The 21685-nt window shown below is 35.7% G+C and overlaps 1 pseudogene; it reads right to left on the bottom strand.

Annotated features, from left to right (window-relative positions):
• Window positions 1-17714: 17714 nt before the first annotated feature.
• LOC116143460 lies at window positions 17715-21066 on the bottom strand (annotated as a pseudogene).
• Between the last annotated feature and the right edge of the window lie 619 nt (window positions 21067-21685).

The following is a 21685-nucleotide window of genomic DNA, read 5'->3' as shown; positions in this document are numbered from 1 at the left end:
AATCTCCCTTAGACTCCTATAGTATACATGGCCTAATCTCTTATGTCATATCTCAGTTTCATCTTCTCTAGCATTACATGCTTTGTGTGGAGTAATTCTCCACATGATTGGAAAGCTTTTCCCTACCATTCTTACTCTCATAATCTCACTTCCCTCACTGTCTTGGATAATACAAGATTGGTTTTGAAAGTGCAATGCATAATCCTTTTCCAACATCTGTCCCACGCTAAGGAGACTTTGACTTATATCAGGTGCATAAAGTACATTTGAGACTAGTTTTGTACCTTTTGGTGTCTAGATTGCAACATCTCCTTTCCCTCTTGCTTCTACAAATTTTCTATTTCCCACTTTGATCCTTGACAGATGTGAGTGATCCAGGTTCACAAAACTCTTCAAATCTGGTGTCATGTGATGTGTACATCTACTGTCAATCAACCAGGTATCATCACATGCTTGGAAAAAACTAGATGATGCCACAAATAGTTGTTTTGTCTCTTGCCCTGGTTATTGTTCATCAACTGTCTGAGCTTGCTATTAGGGATGCTCTCCCTTCCTTTTGCAAACTCTTTCGATATGGCCAAATTGTTTGCAGGCCCTACACTGTATTCTAGGCCTAAACCAACATCTGTGCTCTAAATGTCCCTTCCTTTTACAGTGAGAACAAGCTAGAAAATTCTTCATTCCACCAGCTTTGTTCCACTAACTATTGGACCTTTCTTTTTCTCTCTTTTCTGTAGCAAACCTTCTGCTATTTCCTTACGTAGACTTGCCTTTGTTTGTTGCTAACATTGCCCCTTCATTCGCATCCTCTAACCTTAGGAACCTTCTCTGCTCTTGTGCCTGCAGAGCATGGACCAGCTCAGTCAATGTGATCCGAGTCAGGTCTTTTGAGTCCTCCAAGGATGAGATCTTTGCTTCAAACCTTTCCGGCAAGCTTACCTTCACCTTCTCCACTACTCTGCTGTCTGACATCTCCACTCCAGGCAGCCTGATTTTATTGACTATCTTCATCAACCTATCAACATATTCCTTCACTTTCTCAACCTCCTGCGTTCTCAATGTCTCAAATTCCCTTCTCAAGTTCAGAACCTGCATGTTTCTTCTAGTATCACTTCCCATGATGTAATGCATTCTTTGTAGATAAAATACTCGTAAAATAATAGTAAAACTCACTAAATATATATAAGAAAGTATACATGTAGATGAGTTTAAAATAATGGGCCCAATTTTTTTTAAACAAAACTTTACATCATGTAACAAAACTTCTCAAAATAGTCTCGATAGTGTTGCCCGCTCCTTCTGCTTTTTGACACTCCTTCCGACCACCTCTCATCTACTACCTGCAAAAACATTGAAAACAACAGGGTGAGCACTAATTGCTCAGTAAGTAAATCCACTAGGCTACTCCTTTCTCTACGTTGTTCAACTTCTGAATTTCTTTCCTTACAACAAATTTCTTTCTTTTTCTCTGTTCTTTCTCTACTCTTTTTCTTTCTCTTTGTTCTTTCTATATTCTTGTTTCTCACTTACTGACAAGTAAGCAAAACTGGAGAAACTAATTCTGAATAATATGAATGCCATGATGCATATGCATAAATGCATAAAGAATGCAATTTCTTTTCTGTTTTCTGTTTCTCTTCTTTCGTTCTATTTTGTTCTTTCTTTCCGTGTTCTATTCTTTCTTTCTTTCTGTTCTGTTCTTTTTTTCTTTCTATTTTTTCTTTCTTTCTATTCTTTCTTTCTGTTCTTTCTTTCTTTCTTTCTATGTCGATCAGACTTGGTTGAGGCATGGATTTAGAACTCTAACCATGTGAGTGGGTATAGTCCTCATCTACATGCACTTCTATCAGACTGTACAACTCTTCTTTCTGATTCTGAGGCCACTCACTAAAGGCGGTGTGCATGTAGGTAAATTCTATTGGTACAGTTCTCTTCCACATACACTTCTAACAAACTGTACACTTACTTCTTTCTGATTCTGAGGCCGCTCACTGAAGACGGTGTGTATGTGGGACTATTCTTCTCTGTCACTCACGGGTTCCCCATCACAACAACCTCTACTTCTCTTTTCTTTTTACATTTCTTTAAGTAAAATTTCAGATTTGAATTCTTCTTTAAGTATATTTCTTTATATAATACTTCTACCTTTAATTCTTTTCTTTCTTTTTCTTTATTCTTGACTATTCTCATCCATGTGTATGTGCATGGAACTATGCTCATCTTTGCTATTTTTTCTAAATGCAAATGTGAGAATGTGAGAATGCATTATGGCATATAAAAATATCATTAGAGAACTAGTATTTTTTTACCAACAACATTCCCATACTTGAAATCAATCATAGATTATTAGACTAAAAATATTTTGAGGTAGTCATTCTACATAGGTCATATTCAAGAAGGCATATCTCGAGTTATACATATCGTATTGCTACAATCTTAGTCTCGTTTTAAAGCTTACAGATAGGGCTACAAATTTTATGTTTAGGTCTCAACCCAATTCAATTGGTAACATGCCCAAAAATTACTTAGAAAGTCACGGCTGTGACAGGGCAACCATGGTAACATGTTTTCTCTTAGGATTTTCATCAAACAAATTGCATGCATACTCGAACTCTAATTTGGCTACACTTCTACTTCTTTCTCAAGCCACCAATATTTGGAGTAAAACTCCCTTAAATCAACACTAAACCTTGCCAGGAAAATACACTCCATAAAGTCTACTCAAACTCTTTCTAAATTCAACCAAACTTCCATCAATCACCATATAGGCAAAATCTAGATTCTCATGGCTGAATTTTAATTATCATCAAGTATCAATCTAATCAAAACTTCACAAAAACATAAGCACATACATACATGTACAAATCTCTACAAATTTATCAAATCAAACTTAGGGTTGGATTTACTTACCTTGATCTTGTGTAGTTCCACACTAAAAACTCTCTCTTTGGGTAGATCTCATCTCCTTCTTAAACCCTAAGCATATAACTATAAGAATTCCACACTTTAAAAATTAATCTCACATCATATTGCAAGAACTCTTACCTTTGGATGCTTAGGATTGAATATCTACCAAAATCCAACCAAAAAATCTATCTATGTCCCTTAGTCAATTACAATAATGCCCTCATTTTTATTAACTTCTCCATGAAATTCTATCTCTTTTCACTCCCCACTTTTTCAACTAATTATGAGTGAAAACACCATTTTACCCCTAATGAAATTTTAAGGCATTTTCTTTACATTTTCTCAAAATAACTTTAAAAAAAAAAATCAACTAAGTGTATAAGGGCATAAGTTAAGTTACGTACCTCAATGTGGGCATTATACATGAACTCCTCCCTTAACTTGTCCAAAGATTCTTTGGTTGTTTTGCATGCCAGGATCCTTGTAAAAACAAGGTCTGTGATAGCTGAGTGAATGTGGGACAAGGCTCTTAGAGCCTTTGAAACTTCTTCTTCATGCAGCCGAATTTGGTTGAGTGTGGGATTTGGTCCAAACTAAGAGGGTTGTTTCTCTTCTTCTACATACTACCAGAATCCTTGACCCCTTAGGTATGCTTTCATTTTGACAGCCCATATATGGTAGTGTTCACCATTAAATACAGGAGGTAGAAGGGAAGCTGTCGGACTGGCCATTGGTTCAAGAAAAAACAAGTATGATGTAGGGTTGTTTTTTGGAGAGACAAATAAGGTGATCAGGAGAAGGAAAAAGGTTCAATTTTTCAGCTCAAGTAACCGAGCTCTGATACCATTTTGTTGTTGCTTACACTTGAGAATATAAAGAAAAGAAAGAAAGCAACTTGAGAAATGAAAAGAGTTATCTTTCTGCATTACGAACTGAGATTATAGCATAACTAATAAAGCAAATAATTTACTATTAACACCAACTTTGCAGACATATTTTATCCTACATTAATCTAAAGCCATACATTAATACCAACTTACAACAACCATTACAAACACATACCATATAACCTGGCAGTACACAACTAAGCATTACAAAATGAATTATACTAGGTTGCCTCACAAAATGGCAGACGTCAGATTGCATTTCTATTTGGTGCCAGAACATGTTCAAAAACCAAGTTGATAACCTGCTACATTTCTAGCCAATTATCAGAATTTAACACTTTCCTTCAACAACTTCGATAACTCTCTGATTCCTAGTTGGATTTTTGGTCTCACTCATCTAAACTTTCTTGATATAAGTTGGAATAATTTTGCAGATCCAATCCCTAATGGACTTCAAAACTTGACATTTCTCACACATCTTGATTTATCTGTCAATAGTTTCAATTCTTCAATACCCAATTGGATCTACAAATTTAGTCGTCTTGAGTACCTTTCTCTTATCTCGAATAACTTACAAGGTACAATTCCAAGTGGTTTGGGAAACCTGAGTTCTATCAATTACCTTTATCTGTCATTTAATAATCTTGAAGAGAGAATTCAAGATCATTTGAAAGGCTTTGCAAGTTGAGGTCAATCTTTATACACGGTGTCGAATTGAGTCAAGAGATATCAGAGGTCTTAGATATTTTTTTAGGATGTGTCTCAGATGGCCTAGAGTTATTGGAATCGAGTGACAATAAATTTTATGGTCATTTGACCAATAAACTTGGGCAATTTAAAGATTTAAGTAGGCTTCGATTACATACCAACTCTATTTCTGGTCCTATTCCATTGTCTTTAGCAAATCTTTCATCTTTAGAACTTTTAGATCTCTCTTGCAATAAATTGAATGGAACTCTTTCTCAAATTCACTTGCACATTTGACATCCAGAAACCATAAAGCACCCTTTAGTTTTGAGAACATCATCTGTTGCAAGTTTCTTGTGAATTAACTTCCAGGCCAGAATAGAGAATTTTGGAGGGATAAACTAAGCCCAAATAAGCTTACTCCATGGAAGAAAGTGGGAAGCACCTCTAACCGAATCATAGCTTGACGAAAATGTAAGATCACCATCAGAAGAATTTTCCCATATTAGCCTATCCGCAGCCAGGTTCAATTGACCAATCTGACTCAATTGTCGTCCTTTTCTGTAAGTGAAAACTCATTAATGTTGGAAGTCAGTCCTTATTGGATTCCTCCATTTCAACTGTTGGCGTTAGGATTGTTGGTTATTTAAGCATGTAAGGATGGTTATACGAGAGAAAAAAGGAAGGAAAAGATAAGAGAGAATAAGGACTTGTATATTTCATATATTCAACAAAAAATATAGAAGAGTTTTATACATTGCAGACTTACTGTTATACCTAACATAAAACATATTTTAATCCAAAATAACATCTTAACCATACATCCTTAGCAACTCTAATTACATCACATTAAGATGATATAAAGTTGGTAGCCAAATGCAAGTTGAATTCACCAAAAACTATCACTTCAGCGTGCTTACAGACCAGCTACAGTGAACTACTCTAGGCCAGCTTCACTACTTCAAATTCTACCCTTTTGCCACCAGTTTCCTGTTCCAACATAATCAAAATATTTGTTTCAAGAAAAATATCACTACTTTGAACACTCCTCCTTGATATTTTTGCTTGAGACACCAAGTTTAAGTTTGAGATCTTCAAACTTGGACTTACATAAAGACTTTGTAAAGATGTTAGCCAATTGAACTTCTCCCCTATAGTGAGTCAATCTGATTTCCCTGCATTACTCAGCCTCCCTCACTACATGAAACTTGATTTTTATGTGCTTAGTTTGATCATGCATGACTAGATTCTTTGCCATAGCAACAACTAATTGATTATCACAAAAAATTTTAGTAGGCTCACATTGTTTTACCTCCATATCATTTAGCATATTCCGTAACCATATGGCTTGATTTACTGCAGCAGCAGCTGATATGTATTTAGCCTCTATAGTGGATTGAGCCACTGTTTCTCGCTTCTTGGAAGACCACCAAAAACTCTACAATTCAGCAGGAAAATATACCCTGATGTGCTTCGCATGTCATCATAAGAGCCTCCCCAATCACTGTCTGCATAGCCTACCAATCTGAAATTTTCAGATTTCCTAAACTAGATTCCATGATATGATGTTTCTTTGATGAAACTCAGCACTCTTTTGGCTACTTTAAGATGCTCCTCACTTGGTTTGCTCATAAATCTTGATAGGAGACTAGTGGCAAACATTAGATCAAGTCTTGTTGCTATTAAATACAGCAAGCTCCCAATCAACCTTCTATAATTTGTTTCATCCACCGGGGCTGCTCCATCCTCTTTACACAGCCTTTGATTTTGCACCAAAGGTGTGCCAATTGACTTACATTCATCCATCCCAAACTTCTTCAGCATCTCATTAGCATATCTCCTTTGACATATAAAAATTCCATCTTGAAATTGAAAGATTTCCATTTCAAGAAAATAGGTCATCTTTCCCAAGTCAATCATCTCAAACTTTTTGTGCATTGCCTTCTTAAACTCTTCAACTTGAATAGCATTATTTCCTGTCACCAGCAAATCATCTACATATAAGCTAGGAAACCATGATCACATTTTCATTGACTTTCTTCACATACAAAGTATGCCCATTTAGACTGCTTGTATAATCTAGGCTGACCGGGTAGTCATTGATTCTGTTGTACCAAGCTCTTGGACCTTATTTTAGGCCATATAAAGCCTTCCTCAGCAAATAGACCTTGTCTTCTTTCCCCTTGACTTCGTATCCCTCAAGTTGTTCAATAAAGATCTCTTCATCTAGCCAACCATTCAAGAAGGCTGACTTGACATCCATTTAATAAACTTTTCGCTTGAATTGAGCTACTAAAGCAAGGACTAACCTGATTGTATCATGCCTAGCAACAGGTGAAAATGTGTCTTGAAAGTCTACACCATGTTGTTGTGCAAAGCCTTTCACAACTAGCCTAGTTTTATGCTTAAGAACTGAACCATCAAGGTTTAATTTTTTCTTGAAGATCCACTTTACCTGGATCATTTTTCTCTCGGCAGCTCTGTCCATAAGCTTCCATTCTTTTCTATCATGGACAACTCCTCCTACATAGCAATCCTCTATTCCTCTGTCTTGGCTGCTTCATAATAGGATATTGGTTCAAGCATTACAACATTGTATCTCCCATAAATCTCAGCAAAAGGTCTGGTTCATCTAACTGATACTTCTTCTTCTGTATCAGAATCTACCCTATCAACTTGGTTAGCAACTTGCTCTCTTTACTGTGGCCATGTATCATCCTAAATTTTCTTCTCCTCCCAGTTCCACAAACCTCTCATCAACCATTAAATCCCTTGAAACCATAACCTTTTTAGACTCTGGAATATAAACTCTGTATGCCTTGGATTGGAGGTTGTAACCAACCAGAATTCCAGCCTTTGCTTTGTCATCAAGCTTTGATCTTTTGATGGCTAGTATGAGGACATAACATATACTCTCAAAGATTCTAAGATGGTCCACTTGAGGCTTGACTCCATACCATGCTTCAAATGGAGTTTGATCTTTTAAAGCCTTGGTGGGAAGCCTATTCAACAAATACACACTACAGTTCATAGATTCTGCCCATAACTCCTTTGGCAGATTTTTTCAGTTTGCATGCATCTTGACATCTCCATCACTGTCTTATTCTTCCTTTCACTCACTCCATTTTGTTGAGGAGTGTAAGGACAGCTATACTGATGCCATATTCCTGCATCTCTGCATGTAGATTCAAAATCCCATGAAGTATATTCACCCCCATTGTCACTTGTCATAGCCTTTATCCTTACACCAGCTTGGTTTTCAACTTGAGCTTTAAACCTCCTAAACATAGCAACAACTTCTCCCTTTTGTTTTAAAAAATACACCTAAGACATTCTTGAATAATCATCAATAAACAAGGTAAAGTATTTAGATCCACTTAGAGATGGGTTTTGCATTGGTCCATATACATCAGTGTGTACCAATTAGAGCTTTTCAATAGCTCTCCAAGCCTAGCTTATTGGAAAAACAGGTCTGCTAAGCTTCCCTATTTGGCATACTCTACACAAACTCTCTTTCTCTTCCATTTCGGGTAATGTATGCACCATATATTTAAGCTTCATTTGCCTAATGCTAGCATAGTGATAATGACCATACCTTTTATGTCATAGGCTTGTGTCATCTGAATTCACTACCATAGCTTAAAATTCTGATTTTTTGAGTTCAACTAGGAAGCTCTTCCCCACCATTTTAACATGCATCATCACATTTCCCTTGTTATCTAATATTGTGTAGGATTTATTTTCAAAGTGTAGGATGTAATTTCTTTCAAGTATCTGTCCTACACTAAGTAGATTTTGATTGATTTCAAGAACAAACAACACATTAGAAATGATTTTTGTACCTGTCAAGGTCTACACAGCCACATCTCCTTTACTTTTAACCTTCACAAAGTCACCATTTCTCACCTTTACACTTGACTGTTATGCTTGATCCAACTTCACAAAGTTCTCCAGATTAGGTGTCATATGATTTGTACATCCACTATCAATCAGCCAAGCTCCAGCATTGAACTAAATTGCATAGCAGGAGCCCATAAACAACTACTCTAATTCTGTAGTTTGCTGCAGATCCTCAACCATCTGTGCTTGCTGTGCTGGCTGGTGTGGTTTGTTTTTGCAGACCTTTTCAATGTGGTCGAACTACACTACAAGAAAACTGGCATTCTGCAACCAATTTTTTAGCAACTAACCAAAATTAGTTACAAAAAGACTACATTTACCAACAAAATTGACATTAGTCGAGCAAAGAAGATTAAAATTTTGGGGCCTAGATGTTCCAACTTTTGGCGTCTAAAGTTAATTTTCTGTGACTATTTTGTTAGTCACAGAATAAGTTGCTTTAGTGACTAATAAATTTAGTTACAATTTTTAATGGGTGATTTTTCCCTCCAAAATATCCCATATCTGAACAGTAATTACAAGGGCCTCAAAGTATTTTTAGCAAGAAATGTTTGTGTTCATATTAACAATAGTTGCAAAAAATTATATACAGAATTTAGTTGCCAATTTAAGTTGAAAAATTCATATTCCCCCCAAATTATTTGTTCCCGCCAGACCTAAATTAGAGGCAACTAACACTAATTCTTTACTGACTAAATGTTTAGTTACAAATTGACTTATTTGCAAAATATAATTATGTTTCAAAATTAAACAACTAATTACAACCCTTACTTTTTTAAGTTATTTACAAAAAACCCTAACCTATATAAAGCAAGCATTTTTATCAATTTCATATCTCTTCTCCACGCATCTTCATTGGAAGCCCTAGCTTTTTTCCCAAATTTCCCAAATGCATAACCCTTACCTAGCTCATCTCTTCTAACGCGTCTTCATCTTAGTCGCTATTGCCTGAATTTCAGAAATGCAGAACTTGACGTCATCTCTTCTCCACGCATCTTCATCTTTCAATTGATCTTCTTGGCTTCCTTCATTCATCCAATACGAGGCAGTCCCTAGCCTCCCATAAGTACAAATTTTGATTCTTTAGTTCTCTCACATGGTAACATTGAATCTGATTTAAAATTTTTCGAAGCTGATGTATTTTCTTGTATTGACATTGTATTGATTTGAAATACTTGATTTTTGTTTGATAACTTGTGAATTGGTGCCATTATTATACGTGTCCTTTCTTTGTTCACTTAGAAGTGTTATTGGCATGTTAGGCTTGTCAATACATTGTTCCGTTTTTAAACTTGGACTGTTAAGTACTGCGATACCCTTAGCTAACTCTGTTATGAAAATGTATGCTATTGACTTGATGAAGCGTGTTTGGTCTTTAATGGAATGGGAGAAAGTTCCGTTATTTCATGGGCAATAATTACTGGTGGGTTTGTGAATGTTGGGAAAGTTGGTGAAGCATTTGGTGTGTTCAACCAAATGAGAAGAACTAGTTTGAAACCAGACTTAATAGTGTTTCTGAAACTCATTTAGGGTTGTTCACAAGAAGGGAATTTGTTGTTAACTTCGCTGGTCCATTCTCTTGTACTAAAATGTGGATGCAAGGATGAAGATCCCAATGAAGCAAGCATGGCTACAATACTTTCAGCTTGTGCTGATTTAGGATCACTTGCCATGGGAAAGGAGATTGAAGAGTACATTTTGGTAAACGAGCTAGAGTCTAGTAGGCAAGTTCTGACCTCTTTGATACATATGTTCTCCAAATGTGGGAGCATAAACAAGGCAGAAGAAGTGTTTGAGAGGGTGTCAGATATAGACTTGGCTGTTTGGGGTGCTATGATAAATGGCTATGCCATTCATGGGATGGGAGATGAAGTCTTTCATAAGATGCAACAAGTAGAAGGAATAAAGCCAGATGATGTGGTTTACACAAGCTTATTATCGGTGTGCAGCCATTCTAGATTGGTAGAAGATGGATTAAGGTATTTTTGAAGTATGCAGAATGAGTATGGAATAAAACCCAGCATACAGCATTATGTATGCTTGGATCTTGGCATAGTTGTTCAGTTTGATTTGGCTTTGAAAACAATCCAAGAGATGCTTGTCCAAGTACAAGCACAAGTATGGGCTCCATTACTTAGTGCATGCAGGAAACATAGCAACATTGAGCTAGGAAAACTTGCAGCTAGAAAGTTGATAAATTTAAGCCCTCTATGTACCGACAATTATGTTTTAATGGCAAATTTGTATACACCCGTGGGCAAGTGGAAAGAGGCAGCCACAGCAAGAGGCTTGATAAATGATAAACAATTAGTAAAAGAAGCTGGTTGGAGCTAGGTTGAGATGGATTTTGGTAATAGTGTAATAGTGTACTGATTATTATTGATTCGGTATTTCTGCTTTGCTTTTATTCATATTACTGATTATTACTCAACAGTCCAAGTGTATAGAGGTTAGTTTAGACCCTTTTTTTTTCAAGTATTTTATTTATGTTATTGATTCGGTATCTCTACTTTGCTTTCATTCATATTAAAGAGCTTCTCTTTCTCTATTTCTTTTTTTCAAGCTTGAGGATCTTGTTGATGATTCTTTTTTTATGCTATAAAGATACCAAAGTAGATGAAATAGTCATATTCTAAATCACGTTATCTATTTTTCAAGATATAAAGGTAAAAAAGAATTGAAAGATTCAAAATATTCTTGTTTTACTTTTTGGTTATCAAAAGTTCCTTTTTCTTTTTCTTTTTTGTGATTCGTAATTTTTGATACCAACCTTAAAGGTGTTGTAGCTTTTTTTTTTTTTTTTTTTTTTTTGGGTCTATATGAACGATTTGTTTGTTCTTCAGTTTGTGTTACTTATATATTTCTAAAATAAAAAATCAATTGTATCTTTTAGTTCCCCCGTTAAAAAATAAAAATCAATTTTGAAAGTTAGTTGTACTATATGCTCAAATGATTTTTGATTGAGGTTTAAGGGTTTTAATCCCAGAGTCTTTAGTCTTTTCCTTGTTAGAACGCTGAAATTTTTCTGTTTGATAGGGTTTTAATTCTCTTTGATGGTTTCTGTTTATGTAATTGTGTTCTTAATTGAAATTTGAGTCGATAAGCTGTCAAAAGGTACCCTGTCAATTTATTTATGCGATATATATTATCAAGCTTATTTATCAAGAGACTTTACAGATTCAGTTCTAAAAGTTAAAAACTGAAAATGAAATTGAATCAACAACTACTAACAACAAACTCTCATAAAGCAATGAAAGAATGAAAAAACCAATTTGGCTTTGCACATTGGCCACACAATCTTTTCTCTTATGTTGATGTTTGCATATTCCGAAGATGGCTCCTGGTACAAGAAGGACCCTAGCTAGACATGCAAAGGTTGTTTGAATGAATCAGAGTACTGAACCGACTACTGAAATTGCTGCAAACACTGGTAAAGTTATGATATTGGTTAACATAAGCATACTGAAATATATACTTGGATTTTAGATATTGTCTCTAATGTTTGTTTAAAATTTAAGAATCCAATTTACTTTACCAACATTTAAACAGTCCTTGTGATAACATATTATTTACTAATGATGCATTATTTTGATTTTGTAGCCAATATTGTGGCAAAGAAAGTGAGAGGGAAGACTAGAGGAGTTGGATGTGAAAGACTCATACAAACAGCGAAGTCAAAGTTGCATGTAGACTTTCAAAAAGAAGATGGAGTACCTACTGGAGTAAATGCATCAAAGTTGAGTACTGAGGTAGGAATAATTGCAAGGAACTATGCCCCCGTTAGAGTGCTTACTTGGAAGAAAGTTCCATACGATATGGAAAAACAAATGGTTGCTCGTATCACGATAATGTCTTTCATATCATTGTCCATATTGTCATACTTCCTTATGAAAATAATATATAATACCCATATAAGTTTAATGCATGTACATTATTGCTGAATTTAGACCAAGTTTGACATTGATGTCATGGAGCCCCATGTACTCAAATGGCTGAAGCACAAACTATGTAAGAGATTCAACAGCTTTCAGAGTGCCTTACACAAGAAATTCAAAGCATATGCTACTAAGGAGGAAGCATTACAGAATAGACATGAAGAAATTAAAGATCTCGATGATTGGATATATCTTTGTGACCTTTTTTCTAGTGAAAAGTTTCAGGTAAGGTCAACTTGGCTTTTAATGTTATTATATATGTATTGTATTTTAATATTAAATTTTGTGGTGTTAGGCACGATAAAAAACTTATTCTGAGAACCGGTGAAAGATGAGGTGTAACCACCATGATGGTTCCAAGAACTTTATTCAGCACAAAAAGGAAAAGGTATTAATATTATTCACCTATACAAATATACAATTTTGTTTTCCTGTTTACTAATTTTATTTCAATTTATGGTCAATGACCATATGAACTGTTAAGGCAAACCAACTTGGGAAATCTGTCGGTCCTATACAATTATTTCACGACACTCGTTGGAGCATCGAGAAAGGGTGGGTTAATGAACAAGCAAGAGAGCTATATGTAAGTTGATCATCTTTCAATTATCGGTCCTATACAATTATTTCATGACTTATTGATTATGCATTGAATTGATGGTAGGAAAAAATGATAGAGCTGCAAGATGAAACACAAGCAAATGAAAGTGAAAAAATAGAAGCAGAAATATGTGAGGAAGTTCTGGGTCAAGCTTCCGGATTTAATCAAAATTTTGCATTTTCACACACTGAGCATCATGATACTGTAGCAGAAGCAGAGTTAAGGTGCATAGTGCAACAACAAGAAAATAAGATTAAACAATTGGAGGAGCAACTCGTCTTAGTTGATCAACAAAAACAGAAAATAAAAAGCCTTGAAAAACAATAGTTTGTCCTATTGGAGATGATGAAGTAGCCGACTATAGCTCTTGAACTACAACAATCTGATAAAGCTCAAACTCGACAGCCATCGCCATCTCCAACTGCTGAAGACTCATCCTCATCAGCTACAGCTATTTCAAAAACCTCAACTGGTGACACCTGAGATGCTCTAGATATTGATGGTTAGTTTTTTGTTGTATGGATAGTATATATTTTGACATGGGGGTAGGACCATCTTTTTAGGATTGTTTGCATATATCTGTTAGATGGTGTACATGGGATGGGCATTTTTTTGTTAGTTATACACAGATAGATAGCTAGTGATGAAAATGTGGTGCATACTTTTTTTGTTTTTGGTTATGCACACTTGATAGTGCATTTGGGATTTTTATTGCTCCTAATGCATAAAAATCCATGTATGTATGTATGTATGTATGTATATATATATATAATATTTGATGTTAGTGTTCATATTTTTATATTGTGATGAATTATTTTGTTGATGTTGAATGTATAAACTAGGTTAATACAAAATGCTTTTGCCACTAATTATTTTCTCAAAAAAAAAAAAAAAAAAAACACATTCTGCAACTAATATTTTAGTTGCAAATGGTAATTTATCATAATTAGATTCCACATTCAATGTTTAAAATTATAAGAATTAACCACCAAATTTTGGTCATCAAAAGATACATCCGTCCACTAATAAAATAGTCGCGAAAACCTTTTGGATTCCACATTCAGCATCTAAAATTATTAGAATTAACCACCAAAATTTGGTCACCAAAAGATACATTCGGCCACTAATAAAATAGTCGCGAAAACTTTTTATGAAATTACCTTTACACCTTCAGCGTCTAATTTTTGTGGTATTCACGACAAATTATTAGACACTAAAAGGTACATTTTGCAACTAATTGATTAGTCGCGATACCATTTTACCAAATTACCCTTGAACAATTAGCGTCTAAGCGAGGGGACTATTTTAACCAGCAATTAGTGACTAATTTGCTAGTCGCCAAAAAATTTAGACGTCCATACTTTCTACAATAGCGATTTCGCAACTATGTCGCGACTACGAAATTTAAACGCGAAAGAGATTTAGCATCTAAATTTTACTTTTTGCATCTAATTTTGCTAGACACTGAAAGGCATTTTTCTTGTAGTACTGTTTACATGCCCTACATTGAACATTTGGTCTGAACCAGTACTTGCTCTCTGCATGGTTCTTCTTTTTACAATGAGAACATGGTGCAAAACTCCTAAAACCTACTGGTTTGTTCCACTAACTGCTTGCTCTTTCCTTTGCTCTTTTATCTCCAATAAACCTCTTGTTTCCTCCCTGAGTTGGCTTGCTCTTTTGCTAGACAATCAATGTCAGTTCACCACTGTCCTCTTGTCTCAGCTTTCTTCTTTGCTCTTGAGCTTGAAGTGCATGAACAAGTTTAGTTAAGGTAATTAGAGACAAGTCTTTGGAATCCTTCAAAGAGGAGATTTTTTATTCAAACCTCTTGGGTAGGCTTACTAATACCTTCTCTATAATTCTTTTATTAGTTATCTCTTCCCCTAGCAACCTTATCTTGTTAACCACATTCATTAATCTATCTACATACGCCTTAACCACTTCAGCCTCTTGCATTTTCAATGTCTCAAACTCTCTTCTTAGGTTCAAGACTTACATGTTTCTGGTTTGGATACTTCCTCCAAACTCTTCCTTAAGTTTGTCCCAAGCTTCCTTTGCCTTCTCACAAGCCATTATCCTTGTGAAGACTAGATCCGTAATAGTTGCATGTATATGGGACAAAGCTTTTAGAGCTTTAGTAGTCTCCTCTTCATGGATTCTTATTTGATCCAAGGTTGGATTTGGCCCCAACTGTGGCATCTACTTCTCTTCTTCTATATACTGCCATAGACTCTGACCTCTCAAGGCTTCATCTTAACAGCCCACATATGGTACTATTCCACATTGAAGGTTGGAGGTAAGAGTGAGGTTGAACTTACTGCCATGAAGCCCGGTTTTTGGTGTGGTGAGGACTGAGTGAGTGAGTGCCAAAGTGAAGGTTTTTGCAGGCCCCTTAAGATCAATATGGTGCTCTAATACCACTTGTTGGTTATTTGAGCATGTAAGGATGGTTACATGGGAGAGAAAAAGGAAGGAAAAGATAAGAAAGAAGAAGGACTTGTATATTTCATATATTCAACAAAAAATACAGCAGAGTTTTATACATTGCAGACTTACAATTGTACCTAATATAAAACATATTTTAATCCAAAATAACATCTTAACTATACATCCTTAGCAACTCTAATTACATCACATTAAGATGATACAAAGTTGGTAGCCAAATGCAAGCTGAATTCACTATCACTTCAGCATGCCTACAGACCAGCTACGTTGAACTGCTCCAGGCCACCTTTACAACTTCAAATTCTACCCTTTTGCTCCCAGTTTCCACCTCCAGCGTAATCAAAATATTTGTTTCAAGCAAAATATCACTACTTTGAACAAGGATTGGGATCTTGTTATTTAGGACCTCAATTCCCATTGTGGCTTCAAACACAAAAGGACCTATTTCTTCCGGATATGTCAAAATCGGGAATTCAGGATACCATATCCAGTCATTCTTGGAAATACTTTTCCATGGGAAGGTTCCAAATTTTACTAAGGCTTATCGCCTTGAGGTTCTTAATTTAAGTTCAAATAATTTCTTTGGACCACTGCCTCTCATGCCCTCTGATGTTTTTGGACCAGATCTTTCCAACAATTCTTTTTCAGGAACCGTGTCTCATTTTTTGTGTTATGGGATGAATGAGTCAAAGTCAATGCAAGTTCTCACTTTGAAAGACAACTTTTTGTTCGGAGAATTACCTGATTGTTAGATGAATTGGAAAAACTTGTTGGTCCTGAATTTAGGTAATAATAAGTTTACCGGTAACCTTCCAAGCTCCATGGGAACTTTAAGTTCCCTCGACTACACCTTTGCAAAAACAACCTATTTGGAAGGATATTGGAATCGCTTGTAAACTGTTCCAAGTTAAAGATTTTTTATGTTGGTGAAAATCAGTTTATTGAAAATATGCCTGTATGGATCGGGGAAAGATTTCCAAGTATGAAAATTATGAGCCTTCGTTTAAATAAGTTTTATGGTGTTCTACCAACTGAACTCTGTCATCTGGCTTCAATACAAATCTTAGACCTTGCTTATAACAATTTCAGTGGATCGTGCCGAGATGCATCAATAACTTTAGTTCTATGGTGACAATAAACTGTTCTGTAGGTGATCAGATACCATATCAGTCTGACTATTTTTTGTCTATCGAGTACGCATCACTTGTGATGAAGGGAAAAACAGTTGAATATAGTACTATCCTTAATTTAGGGAGAAATTTAGACCTTTCCAACAATAAATTCTCTGGTGAAATGCCTACAGAAGTCACAAATCTTGATGCTCTGCAATCACTGAATTTGTCATACAATTTTTTCACTGGAAAAACTCCCGAAAACATTGGTGCTATGACATTATTGGAGTCCCTTGCCATCTCTGCAAACAAACTTTCTGGTGAGATCCCAATTGGTATTTCAAGTTTGACATTTTTAAGTCACTTGAACTTATCCAATAACAAGTTGAGTGGAAGAATTCCTTTAGGCACTCAACTACAGAGCTTTGATGCATCCTGTTATGTGGGAAATGATCTCTGTGGACCTCCACTACCTCAGAATTGTACTACGACTGTTCCAACACTTGACTATCAAACATTGATGGTAATGAACATGAAGTGGACTGGTTCTATGTAGCCATGGCACCTGGATATGTGGTGGGCTTCTGGAGTTTGATAGGGCCTTTGCTTGTCAACAGAAGATGGAGGTATGTGTATTGTAATTTCTTGGATCGACTTGGGGACAAAGTTAGCAGTGTTCTAAGAAAATGTAGCTAGATCTTTTTCAGAGTTATGTGTTTCTTTATGTACTTTAATCATCAAATGAAGTATTAAGCAAGCATTCCCTGAAACAGCAAAAACAAACTTTTACATGAAGTTTTAAGTAATATATGAAATCTTGCATACTCATTTCCCAACATTGATTAACTTGTTTTACAATGGCTTAAAGCCCTCCAAGTTTCACATAGCTAGACATAATTAACTTAAGAACAAATATACAAGGATCATTAATTAATAATGAGCAGAATAACCCTGTTTTCTGTTAATAACATCAGGAATTCTGCCGAATGAATACATTGCATTTGATTTGAAGGACACCACCAATACAACATTGTTTTGTTTATAAACAGAGAAGGTGTGTTCTAAATTCAGGTCGCGCCACAATCTTCACCCTGTAGGATTTTGTTTATAAATTGTATCTAGCAGAGGACTGATACATAAAAGTAGCAATATTATTTTGTTTTCCTCCTTCACCTTATCCATCAAAAAGAAAAAGGAAATGGCCATAAACTTATCAAACCCTCGAGAAGAAAAAAAATTAACAGCGTGCTGCAACTTGAGAAGGAGTCTCAGCCTCTTCAGTCCACTCAGAGTTGGGTTCACTCTAAGACCGGGGTCAAACACCAAGTTTGAAAAACAAGACCATCTCCAAGACTTCAAACACCTTCTGTTTATCCAAAAACTCATTCCAAACTCCACTTACTATGCAGTAATTGTTGTTATAAGGTGGCCTGTGATGTGCAGCATGTTGTGACCGCGACACAAGCACCCCTGCATCCTGTAACGCCACCATTAATGGCGGCAACTTGCTCTTAGTACCATGAGCCGAGGCATGAAATTGCTGGCTAAAAATAATGCAGCCTGCGCAGACACTCACAAATCCATTAATACTTGCATCATTACAAAAGATATCCAAAGGTAACACTGTAAAGGTTATGGCTTTAGCTAAGGCATGCAAATTGTTAGCAAATTGGCGCCTGGTGATCGTCCAGGGCCATTTATGATAACCCTAGAATGCATCAATTTGTGAACCGAAAATCGGCGTTGAAGCATCACCGTAATTATCAATGCCCCATTTGTAGACACCGGACCCAAGATCAACTAAAATGTAACCAACGTAGCCTGCCAACATGGGCTTAAGCCAAACATGAGAAGAGGCTGCAGCCACCATGGACTTGGCTAGTGAAACAAGCACAGTGGTGCACCCAGTTGCAACCCAAGCTCGATGAGCCCATGTTGACTGCAAAGTTGGGTCATTGAACAAAGGAGGAGAAGCTACTAGCCGTGGGTCGATGATTAGCTGGTTAGGACTGCTCGACCTCGGCTCAGGCTTGGTACTAGTAGAGGCTGACATATAACACGCGTACTGTGGCACGGCCGATGCCATGTGGGGACATATTCTAGGGACCATAATTAACATTTTTGATGGGGTAGGATAGCCATTGAAGAGTACTGACTCTAAGAGAATCGAAACAAGAGTGCAATGAGAAGCTATATATAAACATGTTGAGGGAAATGCATGAAACTAGTGGCTTAAAACAGAAGTGGGATTTCCATGGAGAGACTGATAAAACAAGAAGAAGAAGATTGTGGTGCAAATAGAATATGCGTGGGGCTATAGAGTTCTATAACTTGTATGCAAATGGAACCATAGAAAAAAGCAATCAACTCTGGGGTGGTCCATGAGTTATGTGGCACCATTTTGAGCCGTTAGATTGGTTTTAGTTCTAGAGGCAAGTGAGGACCAGGATTTGATGGGAAATATGGTTGGAGGATGGTTCATGAGGAAGGATAAAGCTTTGCGTATGTAGTTGAAGTTTGTGATCAAAATTCTTCCTCCTGTTGTGTCTGTCTGTGAAAATTGTAAGAGAGAGTTGGGTTATTGGCCTGACGGTCAAGGAGGTTTACTCTCTTCTTTGAGTTAATGGGTTCAAACTTTAAGGTTACCTAATACAATAATATTGTAACTTATCTAAGCCTATAGGGTATTTAATGGACTTCAGGGATTAATTGAGGAAAAACTATTGTAAAGGAATATCCAAAGTTGCAAGCTTAGTCGAGGAAAAAAGTATCTTAGAGGAATATTCAAAGTTGCAAGCATCTATACTTCTAAAGATACCTTAAGAAGGAGAAATGCCTCAATACATTTTTCTCTTACAATATTTGCCAATTTTGAATTCACAATTTATACTTTTTCTTTTATTGTTTTTGATTATCTTCAATAATATTATCAAATTTTTCGGTCATGTTTCTAATATGTAAGAAGTAATTCATAAATCGATTATGAAAAACTCGATCTGAATTCTGAACTCAAGACTCTAAACTTTTTTTAAACAAATCACATATCAAAAACATTAAGTTCAATCCAATGTGGGTCCGAACCTTAATAAAACACATAGTTATGCAGAGTTTCTTGATTATGATGAAAAAAAATATGTTAAATTTGATTATACTGTAATTAAAAAAAAAAAAGTATTGTGCGATCTTGGAGATCAAGTTAGAATTTGTGAATGTACTGTCAGGATGTTTTATTGCAGATTTTGATATTATAATCTACTGGAATATATAGCTGAGTATTTTACATTTTAGTTTCTGTTAAGTGTGTCAGATTGTATGGCGGTGTTTATAGCTGTAGTTTCTGGTAGATGCAATATCAGTTTATGCAGTCTTGACCTTGAACATAATGTTCCTATCAAAACAGCCAGTATTGGTTAAAGGTGAAAGACCGGTGAATTTTGAACTTGTGTGTTGAAAAGTCCATGAGAAGAACCTGAACCATTTAACAATGAAGTTCTATATTTTTTAAGTCTTTTTCAAATCCTCTTTGTCAGATCAAACATTATGTTACTACCAAATCAGCCAGTATTAGAGGACTATTTGGAAAGCCAACAAAAGTGAAGCTCAAAACATATAGGTTAGAGATATGTAGCTTCCTGTGTTTCTGAAGCAAAAAAAAATGATTTTTTTAACAGAATGCTACAAAAGGTCATCTTTCATGATTCTTTTATTGTTATTAAACTGACTTTATTTTATTGCATTTAGACCAAATGACAGAAACATGCTGGAAAATGCTTAGCAGAAACTTTTAGACCAACCTCGATTACTTCATTTTCCAACAAAGAATAAATATTAAGCTTTTTTCTCAAGTGTTTTTTTTTTCTCTTCATTTTTGTCTATAGTACCTATCACTTAGCACATAATATTAAATACTAACAATGACATTCTGAAAACCAAGTTTGAATTCAATATTCTGGTAAATGGCTTCTATAATTAAGAAAAGAGAAAGAAATCGTATATCCTTGTTAACAAAATATAATAGATATACAGATTGACGTTGTTTATAATCATTTCTATTATTTTGATTTCACAAGAAGAGATGGGTTGGTTCATCTGGTCTTCTCAACTTTTCTGCCTACTGTTATTGCTCTTTCATTCTCATAATTATGCAAATTTGTGCTCTCATGACCAAAGTTTTGCACTTCTCAAGTTTAAGCAACTCTTTTCGTTCAAAATCTGACAGAGTTAAAAGAACTTGTTCTTGATCAAGTAAATATGTCAAGCATAGCAGCAGTTTCTTTGATAAGTCTATCCTCTTCTTTGATATCTCTAAGTCTCAGCGGTTACGAACTGGAAGGAAAGTTTCCGGAAAAGCTCTTCCTCTTACCAAATCTAGACACTTATTTTAGAGGATAACCCCACTTTGAGAATTGTTTTCCGAAGGTTAATTGGAGCAGTCCCCTCAAGGTTTTGATGGCCGATTCCAAGATGTCAGAAGAAGAATTACCTGACTCAATTGGCGATTTGAAATCCTTGATGTTTCTGAGTCTTGCAAAATGTATTTTCACAGGACCAGTTCCTGTAGTACTTGGTAAGCTCACCCAACTTACCATGTCTTGCTTCTCAAATAACAATTTCAGTGGTCATATCCCATCATCACTTTCCAATCTTAAGCAGCTTAGAAGGTTAGATCTTTCAGACAACAAATTTTCTGGTGAAATTCCAGAAATTTTTGTCAATTTACCACAAATTTTTTATCTAGATTTGTCTGGGAATCTACTAACTGGTTCATTTCCTTCTCATATAAGGGGACTCTGAAATTTAATCAGTGTGAAGTTACAACATAACTTAATGGATCTCTGCCGTTCAGACTATTCACTCTACCATTATTGGAGTTCATTGACCTCAATTACAACCAATTTACAGGCCCTATTGATGGATTTCAGAATAGTTCATTGCAGGTGATCCTTCTGGAACACAATAGGTTGCATGGCTCAATTCCAGATTCAATCTTTGAACTTGTGAATTTGACCGACCTGTTACTTTCTTCCAATAATTTAAGTGGAATTCTAGAGTTTAACATGTTTACAAAGCTTAAAAGGCTTCGAAAGCTTGATCTTTCACATAACAATCTATCGATCATGAGCACCCGACCACAATTCAACTCTTCCTTTCTGAAATTTCTCGACTTACTTCTATCTTCTTGCAACATAAGTGAGTTCCCGGAGTTTC

This window comes from Pistacia vera, unplaced genomic scaffold (assembly GCF_008641045.1).
Source record: "Pistacia vera cultivar Batoury unplaced genomic scaffold, PisVer_v2 Contig430, whole genome shotgun sequence".
NCBI lineage: Eukaryota > Viridiplantae > Streptophyta > Magnoliopsida > Sapindales > Anacardiaceae > Pistacia > Pistacia vera.
The sequence above is the reverse complement of the archived record's forward strand: the minus strand, read 5'-3'. Positions and strand labels throughout refer to the sequence as shown.